Source organism: Limulus polyphemus, unplaced genomic scaffold, assembly GCF_000517525.1.
Source record: "Limulus polyphemus unplaced genomic scaffold, Limulus_polyphemus-2.1.2 Scaffold3495, whole genome shotgun sequence".
In the NCBI taxonomy this organism is placed as follows: Eukaryota; Metazoa; Arthropoda; class Merostomata; order Xiphosura; family Limulidae; genus Limulus; species Limulus polyphemus.
Window position 1 is genome coordinate 19,900 of NW_013669105.1, and position 16,245 is coordinate 36,144.

Here is a 16,245-nt window from a genome sequence, read left to right on the forward strand (position 1 = left end):
ATTGGTGTTCTTCAACTTCTGGAATGCGTGTCCTGTAGTTGTTCCCACTTCACCTTGTTAGGTTGGCCTTTCTTGGTGAGGTCAGTCAGTGGTGCAGCAACTTCAGCATAGTTTGGGATAAAGTTCCTATTAGTTCCCACTAACCCCAGGAGAGATCTGACTTGCTGCTTGGTTGTTGGTATTGGTGCATCTTATATGCGAGTTAGCTTCTCTGTTATGGCTATTTGTCAGTCGCTCACCTTCTGTCCAATAAAGTCCATCACAGAATAGCCGATGTAGCACATTGATGATCTGATTATGGCTATTTGACAGTCGCTCACCTTCTGTCCAATAAAGTCCATCACTGAATAGCCGATGTAGCACATTGATGATCTGATTGTCAGACCTGCTGCCCTCACTCTGAGTTTCTTAACTGTGTGGTTCAGAATGTTGTCCACATAATGCTCAAGGTTGGTGGTTTTGTGCAGCATCTTCATCATACAGTTGATTGTTGCTGTTGAATTGACTAATCCTCTTGAACTGTTATAATCCATCTGGTTTCACAAAGGCTGTATTCTCTTGAGATTCTGTCTCCATTGAGATTTGCCAATAACCTTTACTGAGGTCAGTCTTGGTAAAGAACTTGGCCCCATATAGTTTTGCCATGATAGTGTCTGGGTTGCCCATAAGGTTAAAGTCAAACTTCATCATGATGTTCAATTTTCAGAAATCAGTGAAGAAGAGGTTTTAACCATTCCTTTTTTTCATGATTACCACCAGTGAATAAATGGCAGAATTTGAAGGCTCAGTGACTCTTAACTTCTAACATTATCTTGACTTCTTGCTTGATCAAGTCAGCTATTGCATAGGGCATCTGGTAGGGCTTCACTTTGACTGGATCTCTGGTTGTGGTTTGAATCTTATATTGCACAAGGTCTATCTTGCCTGGTCTATCTGTGAAGACACTGCATACTGGTACAGAAGATCTTGTAGCTTTTTCTTCTGCTTGTCAGTCACTTATTCACTGATGTTGACTTCTTTGTACATCTCATCTCCACCCAGTTGTCTTAGGCCTCATAGGTCTTCATCTTCTTTGACACAGTTACTGTCTTCTGGTTCTGCAACTATGACAGCCACACATGCCATGTGCTTCTGTGCCTCTATAGCTGCATCTGTTATGTCTTCTTCCTTCTTGAAACCTCTTCAACAGATTGACATGGTAGATCTTGGTTTTCCTGTCCACTTTTACCTTAGTCCATTATGCCGACCACTTCCTACACTTCAAAGGGTCCCTTCCACTGCAAGATAAGTTTGTTATTTCTGTGGGTAGCGGAACTAAGACCTTCTGTTTGACCTTGAAATGTTGATCCTTGGCCTTTTTATAAAAGTGCTTTTGACTGCCTTGAGCTGCATACGAACTCTTGTGTGTGAGTTGACAGGTCTCTTCCAGTTAGTTTCTGTGGTCTAACACATACTGGTATGTGTTCCTCACTTCTGACTCTTCTCCTGTCCACAGTTTTTCTGATACGGTACATTACTTCCGCTCACATAAATAACTATTCTTGTATAGTGCTGCCCTCTGTGTGCAAAAAAAATTACTCTTGCCACAAGCCTTTTATCTCCTTTTCATTGAAATTGACTGATTCCAATGCATCTCTCATGGAAATCATCATGTGTCAAACCTCCACCAATAAGAGTGTGACATACTCTCATGACTCATATGGCTCCTTATATTCAATTCCACTGAACTGTTACTTTTCATTTGGCAGTGCTCATGTTCAGACATTTCTCTTTTGGTGCTCTTCATGTGAATTGTAATTTTAGTAATTTAAATGCCAAAGTAGTATTTCTTCAATATCAATATTATTATTTTTCTTTACATTGAAGAAATATTTTAATTTAACTTAATTTCCCAGTCTTTATGTATTTTATTCTCTCACACACATATTTTACATCAAACACTTTTGTTTGACTTATGTATTTCTAAAATGAATTCTGTAAAGTCAAACTTCTTCATGAGGTTCAGTTTCCAGAAATCAGTGCAGAAATGAAATTGAACCATCCCTTTTCTTAGGGCTAATTGTTGGAGCTTCGACTGTACTACCGATTACATCAAATTTATTTACTTGAGGAATACAGTGGCGAGTGGAGTTCACAAGTCACTAACTTGAAATTTATGGTTAGACTAAAGAAATGGATTCTGAGACAGATATTCAACAAAATACATCAAGTTTATTTAAGTTCTTACACATAATATACACTTTTTAATAACAATAGTTAAAGACTTTATCTATTAGTTCTTAATATTCCACTTTCAAGTTAAACAACATTGACAATTGCAATTCACATATAAGATAATTCACTTCTTTCATATAACTAGTTTATTATCTTACCTAAAACCACATTAATTGAATAAGAGAAATAGCAATTGTGTACTTACAACAAAGTTGGACTGGTGTATCGTTGGAGGTTAGATATCTTCATATTCATAGCTTCTGCAGAACTCTTGTTCTGAGCTGGAGATCTTCAATTCATCCTGGAGAACTGATTTTTAGCTCCAGATATAAGTTTTTGTACTATTACTTCTCTGTATCCTTTTTATTTTCCGTATAGTATTCCTAACTACCTGAGAGTAGTTATGGCACTTCATTGGCTAATTTCTGCAATTCATTGGGCATTTCCAAAATAAGAACCAAAACTCTCAAGGTCTTGTTGCCTGCACTGATACCTTTAAGATGCTAGACAGTGACTTTTTATTCATTGGGATCATTCAGTTTTCCAGAATTTATACCCGTTTATGTTGATGATGTGGGTATGAAATTGATTTATTTCACTTATACTGGGCTCTCTTTGAGGGCGAGGTATCTTCTGTGAGTCAGGTCAAATCAGATTCATCATGTTTCCATGTTCTTAGTGGTCTGGTTGAACCTTCCCCTGGAGGACATTGTGTAGACTGGTATGTGGACATTCCACAATACTTTTACCTCTGCTAGAATATACAGAGGGGTAAGTATTTTCTTTGCTACTTTTTAGGTTCCGTACCTCATTTTCACAGGATCCCACTCTATGGCAAGTGTTGCCCAGGCAGGTGTGCTTTTATCAAACCAATTCTGCACTAGCAACCAGTAATTCAGTATACTTTATCTAGGTTGCAACAGGATCTGTTGAAATGAAGTGTTTCATAAGACCACTTAGATGCTGATCGGGTGGTATTACTGTACTATGCTGTACCACCACTCGTGAAATATCATGTGTAAAGCATAAGGGAATCCTGCCCGTCTCTGCCGATCATCAGATTGAACAAATTGGGTTTGGTTTGCTTTTAAAAATTTTGGGAACTTGGTTCACCTATTGTACTGTTTCCAGAGCACTGCTCCTGAGGATTCCCCAATGTGCATTACCCCCAGATTCTACTAGTGGAGTTAGGGAGTCATTACCACACCTGGTTTCCAATCACTGGGTTGGTGGAAGAAGGCTTTTCCTCCAGAGTGTTAGAGTGAATTCCTCTACTCTTAGAGAAGAGGGCAAACTTGGGGGCCCCTTCTACCTGGATCCATGGATGTTTTTTCCTAGATGTCAATAAGAGAGTCACCAGCCTACGTGGGAGCCTACCTGGGTCAGATTTGACTCTCGGCTACCCATCTGGGTTGAGTGTAGCCCTTCTTTTTGATTAATATTGGTTCAATACATTGTTTATTTAAGAGGGTTAATTGTCTCCTCGTAATTTCGAATGCAGAGTGGTCCCATTCCGGGTTCTCGGTTGAGTACAGTTTGTTCCACATCCTCCCATAATTTTGGGGGCAAGTGGAACTTATCTTGCCCACATGGTTGGGGAGTGAGGATGAGTTCTGTTTCCCCAGGTTGAGTAAGATATACTAGATCCCATCATTAAGAGCCTGAGGTGTTGTCTTTCAGACTATCTCAGGTTGAAGAGAAGGTTTGTCCACTTCAGTGTTCCTTACTATCTTGTCCTAATTCCAGTGGCTCGGAATGGATCACTCTATGGCTACAGGTTGGGATCCACTCAGAAGTATATATATTGTGGTCCAATTGCCCTAGCCACTCTCCTGACCTTCCTTCCTACTAAGAGCTAGTGTTAAAGACTGTGGATTAAGTCAGTCTCAAAAAGTGATAATATTACCTTAATGAAATGCTTATATACAGTACCAGGATATAGGGTGCATTGAAATAGGTGGAGTGTGTCATGAGGCAAATATTGCCAAAGGCAATTAAGTGGGGTATAAAAGACTAGAGAAAGTGAGAAAAATCAGACTAATGCTTAGAAGAGCAGAGGAAGAAACTCTGGCCGTCGAGTAATAGCTGTAGTGTGAAGGGAGATTAGTATTATTGAAAATACATTTTTGATTTAAGAAAATGTTAACTTTTAGGCCATGTAGCAAAGATTACATAAAATATTAAGTTTGTATGGATTTAGGGAATGTGCTTGGGTAGTCTTTAAATTAGGAAAGTAACACATATAAGTGAACTTTTTAAAGGTAGCTTAACAATGTACTATATATATATGTGTAACTATAAGAAAAGTAATGTAACCACAAACCAATGCTTTAGAATGCCATTATTACATTTTAATTTTAAAAAAGTCATCTGAATTGAAAACCAGCTATGATTATTTCTGTGGGCTGTAACCTGTCAAAAAATCAAATAGAAATAAAAGTCTTAGGGAGCTTTTGCCATTGTATATGTGGTTTAATTTGATGCATAAAGAAAAAGAAGACTAGGATAAAATTTTGATGTATCTTATATTTATGTCGGTGTATAATAATTTTGTAGCTTTAACTATTATGCATTTTTTAAACAAACAAAAATAATATAGTTTAATACAGTTTGAATTAAAATTATTTCTACATGATTCTTTCCTAACATACAATATATGCTGTCTGTTTTCAGTCATCTCGGAGCTGGACAGATGATTTGCCAGTATGCCATCTGTCTGGTGTTGGGCAGTCCACAAATCAAATTTATCGGGAAGATGGTCTTCCAAGAGAGGAACATCCATATGAAGACAGAAGTTTTCATTTTAGGTATACAGTTTGTTTCATCTTTTTTTTTTTAAGGTACAGAGTTTGATTTCATGAATGTAATTGAAATGAATGAAATAAGATACTTTAGAATATACTTATCCAGTTGTCAAATTGGAATTTTGAAATAAATGGAACTCCTCTTTGTGATCCACTTTGACATTTTAATCAGTATACCAGGAATGCTGATGGTTTGAATCCTTTTAACCTATATTTTCCATCTTTGTTTTGTCCCCACATTATGGGTTATGAGAAGTGAATGGTTATATACTATTCTGTTGTGTATGTGTGTGTGTGCTTAACTTGCTGTTTTATAGATATACCCAGATAAAAAGCAACTTAAAGTTCATTACAAAAATTGTATAATATACTATGGTTTTAACAAGCAACAATAAAATGTTATTAACTCTCTTCACATGGGTCACAGGTCAAAGGCCATGTCATCAAGTTGACTCTCATTCAAAATTTTATTGAACTATTATTTTACGAATTTATGTCAATAAGTTTGGTATCAAATTATAGATCATTATAATTCAAATTTTAGCATTATACATTATTTTATTTCTTAATTTAAAAATAAATATTAAAAAGACACACCTAAACATTGATTTTTGTGTGTCATGTGGTATGTTGAATGCAGCACTGGTTTAAATTAAATGTTTGTGATGTCCAACTACAAAGTCTATTGTTTCTTACGAATTAGAAACCCAAATTACCAATATTAAAAGGCTAGAATATAAAATAAGAACCTCCTGTCTTTTTTATTTGCTGAGATATTGCTCATATACTAAATCAAACACAATGGCCCCACCCATCTCTCTCCATTTTTGGAAACACTTCCTCATTTACAATTACTTCTGTTTATGACATGAATAACCAATCGAAAGCTCTTGATGTTCCCCTAGTGGCTTTCTAAGAATTTTCAAGTATTATGACATGAACTCATTTTTTTTATACAAGACTTCAAGTTGGTAAATTGGGTCTTTAGTATGCTCAAAACTTCATATTTTTTATACATAAATACAGTTTAGTTACTAAGCTTGATAAATTATAGTGGAATTCTATGGTATCATTATAGTAATTATGGTTTTTTTGGTTATTTCATGTATATATATAAAACCTAAAAAAAAATTTTGTTTCACATCTTCCACATGTGAAATTTTTATAAGGCTTTTAGCAACCTATGTCAAGCAGCAACCGAGTACAAAGGTCGTAACTAAAAGATATAATTGTTTGCTATACTTGTTTATTTTCTGTTCTCTGTTTTAAGAAAAATAAGTTTAAGAACTTATTTGTAAATAGTAATAATGTAGATACATATGTAATGTTTTGTAACTGAAATGTGACTGTATTTTATAAAATACTAGCCTAATAAAACACAGCCAAGACAGGTCATTTTGTAAAGATCAGTTTTATATTATTGAATATGGTAACCTGCATGCACGTGCGCCTCATCACTGTAACTTCTGTGATGTTAGCCAGGCATGGCTGAAAGGTCAATATAATAAAAGTAAAAAATATATATAAATGTATAATGTTATGACATTTAGGCTATTAGACTAAACATTTGTGTTTTCGAGTTATAATTTGTAGTCATTCTAGGACAAAAAATTCTTAATTTATATTGATTTCCTAATTTTTTTATGGTGGTTAGAGATCTGTCAAATCTGCCAAAGCCATACAGAGAATTGATAGTGAAAATAACAGTTATAAATATAAAATATAATTATAAAAATTATAATAATAAAATTATAAAAAAATATATGATTATAATTAGAAATATAAAGTTTTTTCTTAAAAAATGTTTGATAATCTTCTGGAAGTTCTAAGATTTCACATGATAGATAGGAAGATGTGAAAAGAAAAAAAGGCATGAGAAATATATTACTTAAAAAACCTTAAGACTTAATAGAAACAATCTGACATTTTGTGTATGAAAGCCTTGTAATATTTACTGATAATATGCCAAATTTTGTGAACATACGCCTACTAATTTAAAAGTTAGAGCATGAAAACTATAAGAAGCACAAAATGGTTATGAGGCCGGTTCCAGGGATTGAGCCCATGCTGAAAGAGTTAATGCATATTAAGTAGGGAAAACGAGTATCTTAAAGAATATATTTTTGAAATGTAGAATAAGTATGGTGGTTCTCAGTTAACTTAAGTATTTTGTACTTTAGAAGATCTGTTATTTATCCTTTAGAATCAGTCTAGCTTTAAAATCATTTGATATTTCATTCCTTGTAAATCCATTCTATTTTATTAGTGGTATCTTTTAATGTTTTGTTCATTGTTTAAGAATATCTTATTTCAGTGTCTTTTATTGTTATTTAAATACTGTTTTAAGGGTTTAACTAGAGCTGCTTATACCTTAGTTTGGTCATTTATTAAATAATGTTTCCAGTGCTGCCATGCAGATGTTACTGATATTTATTGATCGCTTATTTATGCAATAGCAGTTTATGTGTTGCACAAAACAAGATTTAAGTAACTCCCATTTTATACAGTATATGTTTAACTTTTGTATTTTGTTTTATCCAAGACTGTTCTTGTTATATATCATTTTCAAATAAAGATCCTTAATATGATTGTTTTTCAAGTTATTTGTCTTTAAAGATAATAAAGTATTTTAAACTATGATATCCTTACCTCTGCACATGCTAGCTATTCCTCACATGTTCACCTTTGAGATTTTACTCATGCAACTGTGGTTGAGCTATCTCCCACATAAGACATATATTTTAATGTCAACTGCACTAGTTCATGTTATAATAATCATTTGACTATAGTCCTCAACCAATAGGAGAGTAACACATCTTCCATGCTCAGTAGATCCCCATGAGCACTTGCACTTAAAATTCAATTCATTCTTTTCCTTGACACTGTCACGAATGGATGTGTTTATCAAAGTTTAAACTTTGTTCAATCTAGTGAGATACGTGGTACTTGTATTACAGTGTTAATTTGTATTTTGTGTTTGATTTCAACCTACATTGTCTTCAGTTACTTCATAAAAAGTAAAAAAATAAAACCTTTAATAATAACAATGAATTTTCAAGTTATGGTGACTACTACCTTCTGTTTTTCTGAGAATTCTAACTAACCCTACTTTATCTGTAACCACTGGAGGCCAGTTGATGATGGATGATGTTACTTCTATTTTTCAGTGTGTCATGGATTTGTTAATACCTTCATTGCCTCATCTTTGTTTCTACATTGGAAGTGTGATCCCACTTTTTTGAATCCGACCACAATAATGATGATTTTGATTGGCTTAACCACTATCTAGTAGTTCCTCAGTTCAAGATGAGGGGTTTCTTCCTCTCTGCTGGTCTTTTTTCCCCAGACTGTGTATGACCAAGTTCAGTGTTTCAAGCCCATTTCCACATATTCTCTTTGCCCAGTCCTCCCAAAGTTTTTACCAATTCCTTCCCTTGGATCAGGTGTACCAGTTTCGAGCTCTCCCCTTCTGTAGCACTTTGGCTCCCTATGTATTCACCCAAATCATGGGAGCATTTCCTTTCCATGTCCTCAGTCTTGGAATTTGTTTCCATTTTTGCATGGATGATTAGTTCCTCCTCACATCTTCTCTGAAGGCCTCTTTGTTAGCCACATCACTTTTCTTTCAAGATATTGTTCATTTGAGTTGACTGGTCAAACCTTCCAAGTCATCCCTCACTATGCTCCAAAACTTGGCCAACCTTGGAGTCTTTTTCAGTTCTTGACATCATTGAGCTCAGCCTTTTCCCTTTCATCTGTAAGACATGGAGTATCTAGTCACTCAAACATTTGCCTATCGTATACTTCCTGTGTGAAAGGTTCTATCTCTTTAAGAGACCTCAAATCTCTCAAACATCTTGTTCCTTTAGGCCTTGCTCATATAAGGGTTCTTTGATGGAATTTGAGCAACCAATGCAGTATCTCCCACAATCCTCTGTTCTCTGTTATTATACTGCCACTTTCTCTTTTTGATGATTTGTCGTGGTGGCTGGATTGTGCCAACACTATGGAAGGTTCCATGTCTGGATCTCCATCTTTTCACTAACATGTCTCTTATGAGTTGGGGTACATTTCTGAATGACTCCACAACCTCGGCATCAAAGTTTAATGTTATGAAATCTTGATTTCTTACTTTGAAAAGGAAATAACTAAATCTTAAATGGTCCCTTGTATGAATATTGTGACATTTGTTCCCTAGATCTTGCCCATTCTCTAATTTATTTATATACCTCTCTCAGAAGTACAGAGTTTAACACAAATGACCCATTATGATATAGATATTAGTAAGGCAAAGTCTTCAATCTTCTTTGTTTAAAGAACCATAGATTAGAAAGTCAGACCCAATTGCCACACACAGCTGTCACATTCTTTCTTTCACAAATTGCCATTGATTCTCTCTGACGTTTTATATCATTCGTAACCAATAGAAAGAGAGTTTTATTCTATTAATTGATCTATTTTGTTGTTTTAAGTACAGAGTGTTGTTTACTTCATTTTCAGTTGGAAAGTTTCTCTAATGGTATTCAGATTGAGAAGCATAGGGAATTATTGTAGGGCTCTTATGCTACAGTTAGAAAGCTAGTTAAGTTATGATAGTTATAGGACATTGCTTGTTTTGTGTGTTATTATTCTGTTTTGATAAGTACATTATTTAAGTAAATAAAAATTGTTTAGTGTACTAGTACCATTGGTATTAAGAAAATACGTTTAAATTTCATCAACAACCGACATGCCCTTTCTCAACACCTGTTTGTGCCATGACTCTTATGTGCCATGTATCCCCTTTACCTGAAGGTTTATTTTTTGTGGCTGTTGACCTGCAGACATCGCAAGTCTGAGTGATTTGTGCTATTTGTTCACAGACCACTTTCTCATTCTCTCTACATCCTCAGACCAGTTCTTCTTACCCATGACATTGTGATATAGGAAAGGGGTTACAGTTTTTTTCACCTATTCGTCTGATCACTATTTCTCACTTCTATGTCCAATCAGATTTTGATTGTGGTCATGTTCATTGAGGTTCTTGAAGGTTTTGTTGTCTGCTCTTATGACTTTAGAGATGCTAGACAACAACTTTTTTCTGGGCTTTCTTTGAAGGCCAGAATTCTTCTGCAACTTGTGTTTAATCAGATTTGTTACATTTCTATGTTCTTAGCAGCCCAGTCAGTTTTCCCACTGGAAGTCATTTTAGGGACTGGTATGTGAACCTTCCCTAATACTTTTATCTCACATTACTTGTTTTTGCCTATCCCCTGTAGCTATCTTAACCATTTCAGCTAGATTAAACAGAGGGTTAATTATTTTCTTTGCTACCTTTCAGCCCCCCCCCCCCCCCCAATATTCTACTAGTGGAGCTAGGGAGTTATTACCACACCTGTTTTCTAGTCAGGGGTAGTAGACAGAGGCTTTTCCTCCAGATTGTTATAGTTAATTTTTTCACTTTTGGAGAAGAGGGCGAAGTTGGGGACCCTCCTATCCGGATCCCTGGATGTTTTTCTCAAATGTCGATAGGAGAGCCACCAGCCTACATGGGAGCCTACTTATAATACTGGTTCAGATTTGATGCTGAGCTATTAGGTTGGGGGTGTGTATGACCCTTCTGTTTGATCAATATAAATTCAGTATATTATTCATGTAAGAGGGTCCAATATCTTCTCATAATTCTGAGCACGAAGTGGTCCCATCCTGGGTCATTGGTTGAGCACACTTGTTCCACATTCTACATGTAATTTTAGAGGCAAGTGAAATGTACCTTGCCCACACAGTTGGGAGTGAGGATGAATGTTCATAATTCCAGACCACATGAGTTCTGTTTACTTTGGTTGAGTAAGGCATACATGATCCCATAATTCCAAGCTTGGGGTGTTGCCTTTCAGGATTCTTCGGGTGGAGGAGAAGGTTTGTCTACTTTGGCGTTGCTTACTTTGTTGTTCTGATTCCATTGGCTTGGAATACATTAATCTATGGCTAAAGGTTGGGATCAACTCGTAAGTATATATAGATATAATGTTGCGGTCCAATTACCCTAGCCACCAGTGTGGGATATAGGGACCAAGGCTCCTTAATTGCAATCCCCGGGTAGTGTAACATCGACTATCTAGTTAGGGTTAGCCTATAGTGATGATCACTCATATACAATTCTACCTATGATACAGGAATTAAGTTCAGGGTGAAGAGTATACTAGTTCTGGATGTAGTGCAGTTCCCCCACTAAGATGCCAATCTTCTATTGGCACATCCATTATCTATGCAGATGCTTTCTGTATGAATAATACCCTCACTGGCCCTTCCACCTTCTCAGTGAGTGTGGAGGTATGTATGTAATTGAAGTTAACGTTTTCCTAAATTGAAAATGTATTTCCAATAATACTTACCCCCACTTACACTCTCCCGCCCTTCCTCCCCATTAAGAGCTGGTGTTAGAGACTGGGATGGAGTCTGTCTCAAAAAAAGTGATAACATTATCTGAATGAGGTGCTTATATATAGTACTAGGATGGAGGGTGCTTTGATATAGGTGGAGAGTGAGACAAATCTTGCCAAGAGCAATTAAGTGGAGTATAAAATATACCAATGTTTAGATGGGTAAGGGAAGAAACCCTGGCAGTCCAGTAGTAGCTATAAGTGTGAGAGGAGGTAAGTGTTATTGGAAGTACATTTTCAATTTAGGAAAATGTTAACTTCTGTCCTTGCATGTGAATGACCCAGGTACCATCCTCCTACCATGGAATGGACTATTAATTCTCAGTGCCACCTGGTTCTGGACTGAAGTTGAACTGCTACATTGCTGTCCACCTTCCTACCATTGTCTGGATGTCATTTCCCAGGGGTACTGATGTTGGTTGTGTTTGACATGCACACATGATAATGCAGGTTCTTGGAACGTAATATCTTCTTCCTTCCAATCCCTGTGTCCGAGGTAAACGATAGAGGACTCTCTTCCTATCATGGTACTATTGGTGTTGGTTGAGATTGAACTTCCCTTACGGTCTGCCATGCCCTAGCCACTCAACACCAGGAGTCCCTTCATTTAATTTATAAGGTTCCTTCTGTGATTCTGTCCTTATTGCAACACATACTTTTTAAGAGGAAGAGTATATCTGGCTCAGAAGTGGTGCAATCTCCCACTGGTGTGTTTTACATTCTATTCACTCACCCCATTCCTCCTTTGGGTGTTTTCTTTCTGAAGAGAGCTCATTTAGCTAATGTTACACCAGTTCCTCCATCAAGTCAGTGTGGGATTGTAGCTATTATTATGCTCCTTTGAAAATCAAAGAGTGTGAAAATATAATGTAACTGTAATGACAGAACTATTATTGAACAGTGCAGAACATTGTTAACCTTTAGTATTTTTTATTCTAACCATCAGGGTAAAAAGTTCATGGCAGCTATGGTGGCAATTGCTGCTGTAATTTTCAAAATGGCCATGGTGCCTTCAGAAAATCACAAAAATCCACAGCCATGATGATCATCTCTTGGTATCCAGAAGCTCAAGTTTCAGGCATGGAGATTATGCAGTCTTTCGATCTAAATAAAGGGGAAACCATTGAGGATCACAAACACTGGGCTTACAACTTACAGATGCTACCTTGTTAAGAAAAATATATCACATAAAATGCATGTAGTTGAGGAAGTGAAATATTCACTTTGGTTGGCAGTGTGTTGCAGGCTCTTAGTAGTAGCAAGCAACTCAAATCAGCTCTCAAACAACAAACCTGCAGAGCTTATACAAAGATCCACAGGGTCAGCAGTATGTGATGATCAAAGTCAGCACATACATATGCTGGTCAAAGTGAAGTGTGGAACTGCAAATACTCCTTGCATTAAACATGCCAAAAGAGGAACGAGTTAAGTGGGAGAATGCTTTTGTTTCTGTAGTGGCCAAGTGCCAGATATTGGAATTTTTTTTTTCATTGGGAAATATGTAGATTACATCTGGATTTTTTAGCCACAACATAGAGGCTCATATGATGGCTGTGAGATTTTTTACAAGTACAAACTTTTACCTCGTAGCTCCATTATCTCTTGACTGATTTGAGATCTAATTACAGTTGATGCCTCTGGAGGTCAAACCCTTTTAAGTGATGCATTTAACCATGCCCAAGGTCTTGTAGATTAATTTACTGTAATCCTGCCTGAAAGAATTTAAATTTGAGGGTACGCTACTAGAGATCTTGATGAGTAATAAAATCGAATCAGGTATACACATGCCCCATGCTTGATATTGCTGGTGCACAAAAATATAGTTAATAAAAAGGAAAAAAATGTCTCCTAGATTAATTTACTCTAATCCTGCCAAAAAGAATTTCAACTGCTGTGGCTATTGAGAATTCTCTCTTGTTTAGAAAATGAAGGATATGTCAGTTAATCGGCTTGATAAATTTTATGTGAAAATCCACCAAAGGCTTAGGCCTACTACATTAGCTAGCTAGGGTTAACATTACTGAATTACAAGTAGCACGTTGAGCAATGCAGTGTGTGATTTATAGGTTATGATCATGTGCTGTACAGTAGTGTAGGCCTAGTTTACTGTGTATTGGCACTAGACTACATTACAAATTATGTGAAAAAATACTAGTAGTAGTATTGTTTGGAAATATAATGTTGACCTTATGTCATGGCAATGTGACTTTCTATCTGTCTGTCTGTCCATCAAGATTTCCAAAGGGCTGCTGTTTGGGGACCGTGTAACTGATTTTTATCAATCTTGGTCAAGTAGTCAGACATGTTGGGGTTGAATTTTGTTGGTAAAAATTAGGCCCTTAAACCTCTCCTCCCAGGGATTTTGTCTGATCATTATGAAAGTTAGAAAAAGTAATAAATGGATAGAGGTGCATAAAAATTCAATACAATTTTTAGGTCAAAGGTCCTTTGAGGTCAGGAGGAAGCAAAAGCTAGAAATCTTATAAAGTGCTAGTTCTCTTTATGTATAAGTCTGGTCTTTATCAAAGCTGGATATATTAATAAGTGTGTAGAGATGCCTGAAATTTGTTCATGATAATTAAGGTCAAATCCTAGAAACCTTTAAAATGCTTTGCCTCCCAGGAATTTTGTTTGATCCTTCTCAAAGTTAGCAAGTTAAGAGAGGTGCATAAAAGTTGGATAAGATTTTCAGGTCAAATGTCATTTGGTGTCAGGAGGGACCAAAAACTAGGAATCTTATCAAGGTCATAGGGCATTTTATATCAGCATGATACCTTTTTTTACTAATCTTAATGTTGACGTACTGTTACTTCATAAGTCTCATTGGTTAAAGTTAAAACTTACCTATGTGATAAACATGATATGGAAGGGTAGGCCAGCTTCCCAAGCCCCCAATGAAAATAATTAATTCCATATTTACTAAACTAATTGGATAACTCCTTTATATTCCATTAAAATTAATGTGAATTTTTTTTGGCCTTGGTGTCCTTGAAGATGAGAGAAAATTTAAGGTCTTGCCCTGAAGATTATGAATTTCCTGGCCTGCATCATTTTATATGAGAGTATAAATAATATCTCAAGATTTTTGTGAAACACAACCACACAATTTTTATAATAAAAAATTCACAAAGAAGGCATAGTAAAATTTGTCAATTTTTTAAATAAAAATGAAAAGGAGGAATTAGTTTTAGTTTCAAGGTGAACTCGTCTGTTTGAAGTTCAGTTTGAAGTTTTCTCAAAATTTTTCAGAGAATTTAAGAACTTGTGTTTCATGTTTTCATTTTATGCATTTTAATAAATTCATTAAAACTCATTAAGGTTTTTAAAATAGTATGAAGTCTGGTTTAAATTCAGCTCTGGTCTTAAAGTCTCAGTAAAGTTTCTTTAATTCTTAGCTAAACGAGTGATTGAAAATTGGTTGCTATGAAAAGGAATACTAAAATCCTCTCAAAAGCAAAATATAACATTAATTGTGTATAAAGGAAAATATTGATCAATAGACTTAAATTGAGATTGAATAAGCAGTATGATGAATGCTCATTTAATGTTAAATCTGTAAGTGTTTTAGTGTTGTAAAGGTAAGAAATATTTTAAAAAGTCTTACATTTATTAACCTAGTTCACAATCTAATAGTTGTTGTTCATAAAGATGATGATATAACTAAAGCCTAAACCACTTCTATGTTTGTCATATTCCAGCTGGCCTAATGAGCTTTGGTACTGGATGAAAAGGTCCATTAACACTGGATGTGGCAGATTTAATGTAGTTGATGTTGAAATATTATAACAGATTATGTTTTGTTTTCACTTATAAGTTCTTAGAATGATTAATATTGTTTTATCTTATAGATGCTATGGTTGCTTGACCCCCCTCTGGGAACAAGAACACTAGCTTACTGGTTTACCAGTTCTTCTGAATGATAGTGAAGTTAATTCAAATTAAAATAATTGATGCTAAATATATAATAAACATATAATATTGTGTTATTAATCTTTACTTTGAAAATCTGATTAGTACATGACTTAAATAAACTTGATAATAATTAGAATCAACTTAATTTAATACACACCATAGTAGTCATAGTTCATGAAAGTTGATAATATAAATAATGCCTAGATCAATACTATGTCTTTTCATATCCCAGCTTGCTTGATGTTTTTGCAAAAGGTCTCGTCAACACTGCTTTGAACAACATGAAGTTTTGAAACAGCTATTTATGATGGAATATATTCATTCCTTTACAGCACTTTATCCCTTACACTGAGACTTTTAGCAAAATGTCTGCACAGGTTAACTACTAGTGTCTTTATGAAGCATAAGTAAATTATGCTAAAGTTTTATTTATGAGAAGAGTAAAATAACATTTTTAATGTAAAATGGTTCTTAGATCTTCCTTAGGTAGGTAAAGTAAAATTGCTTATAGTTTTGAGAGTTAATCATGGTCAGTGTAATACAGATAACCAAGTTTATGTCTCTGTTTCATAGAACAAAAAGTTACTCTGTGTCATGTCTTAACTAAAGCTTAAATCGTAATTTTTAGTGTTAGTAAAGAATGAAGCTGCTTGTTAACTACATTATGAAAATAATACAGAATATAAGGGTGATATTTTCATCAAGAAAACTAAATGTATTCGTGGTAGTGTGATCCCCCGATAAGAGTGAAAATTAAATTTACCTTTCTAAACTCATTTTCTCTTGACTTATACTTATTAACTTTTACAAAATTTCATTCATTTGGTCATTTAATTCATTTACATAAACTAGTATGACTCATTCACTATATTGGATATTAAATCAAAAAAGTA

At 35.2% G+C, this 16,245-nt stretch overlaps 1 protein-coding gene across 1 annotated transcript in view; it reads left to right on the forward strand.

Moving 5' to 3' along the window:
- The window catches only part of LOC106469452 (TGF-beta-activated kinase 1 and MAP3K7-binding protein 1-like), an 87,376-nt gene that overhangs the window by 3,272 nt on the left and 67,859 nt on the right, over positions 1–16,245 (forward strand). The gene's annotated exons all lie outside the window — the stretch shown is intronic.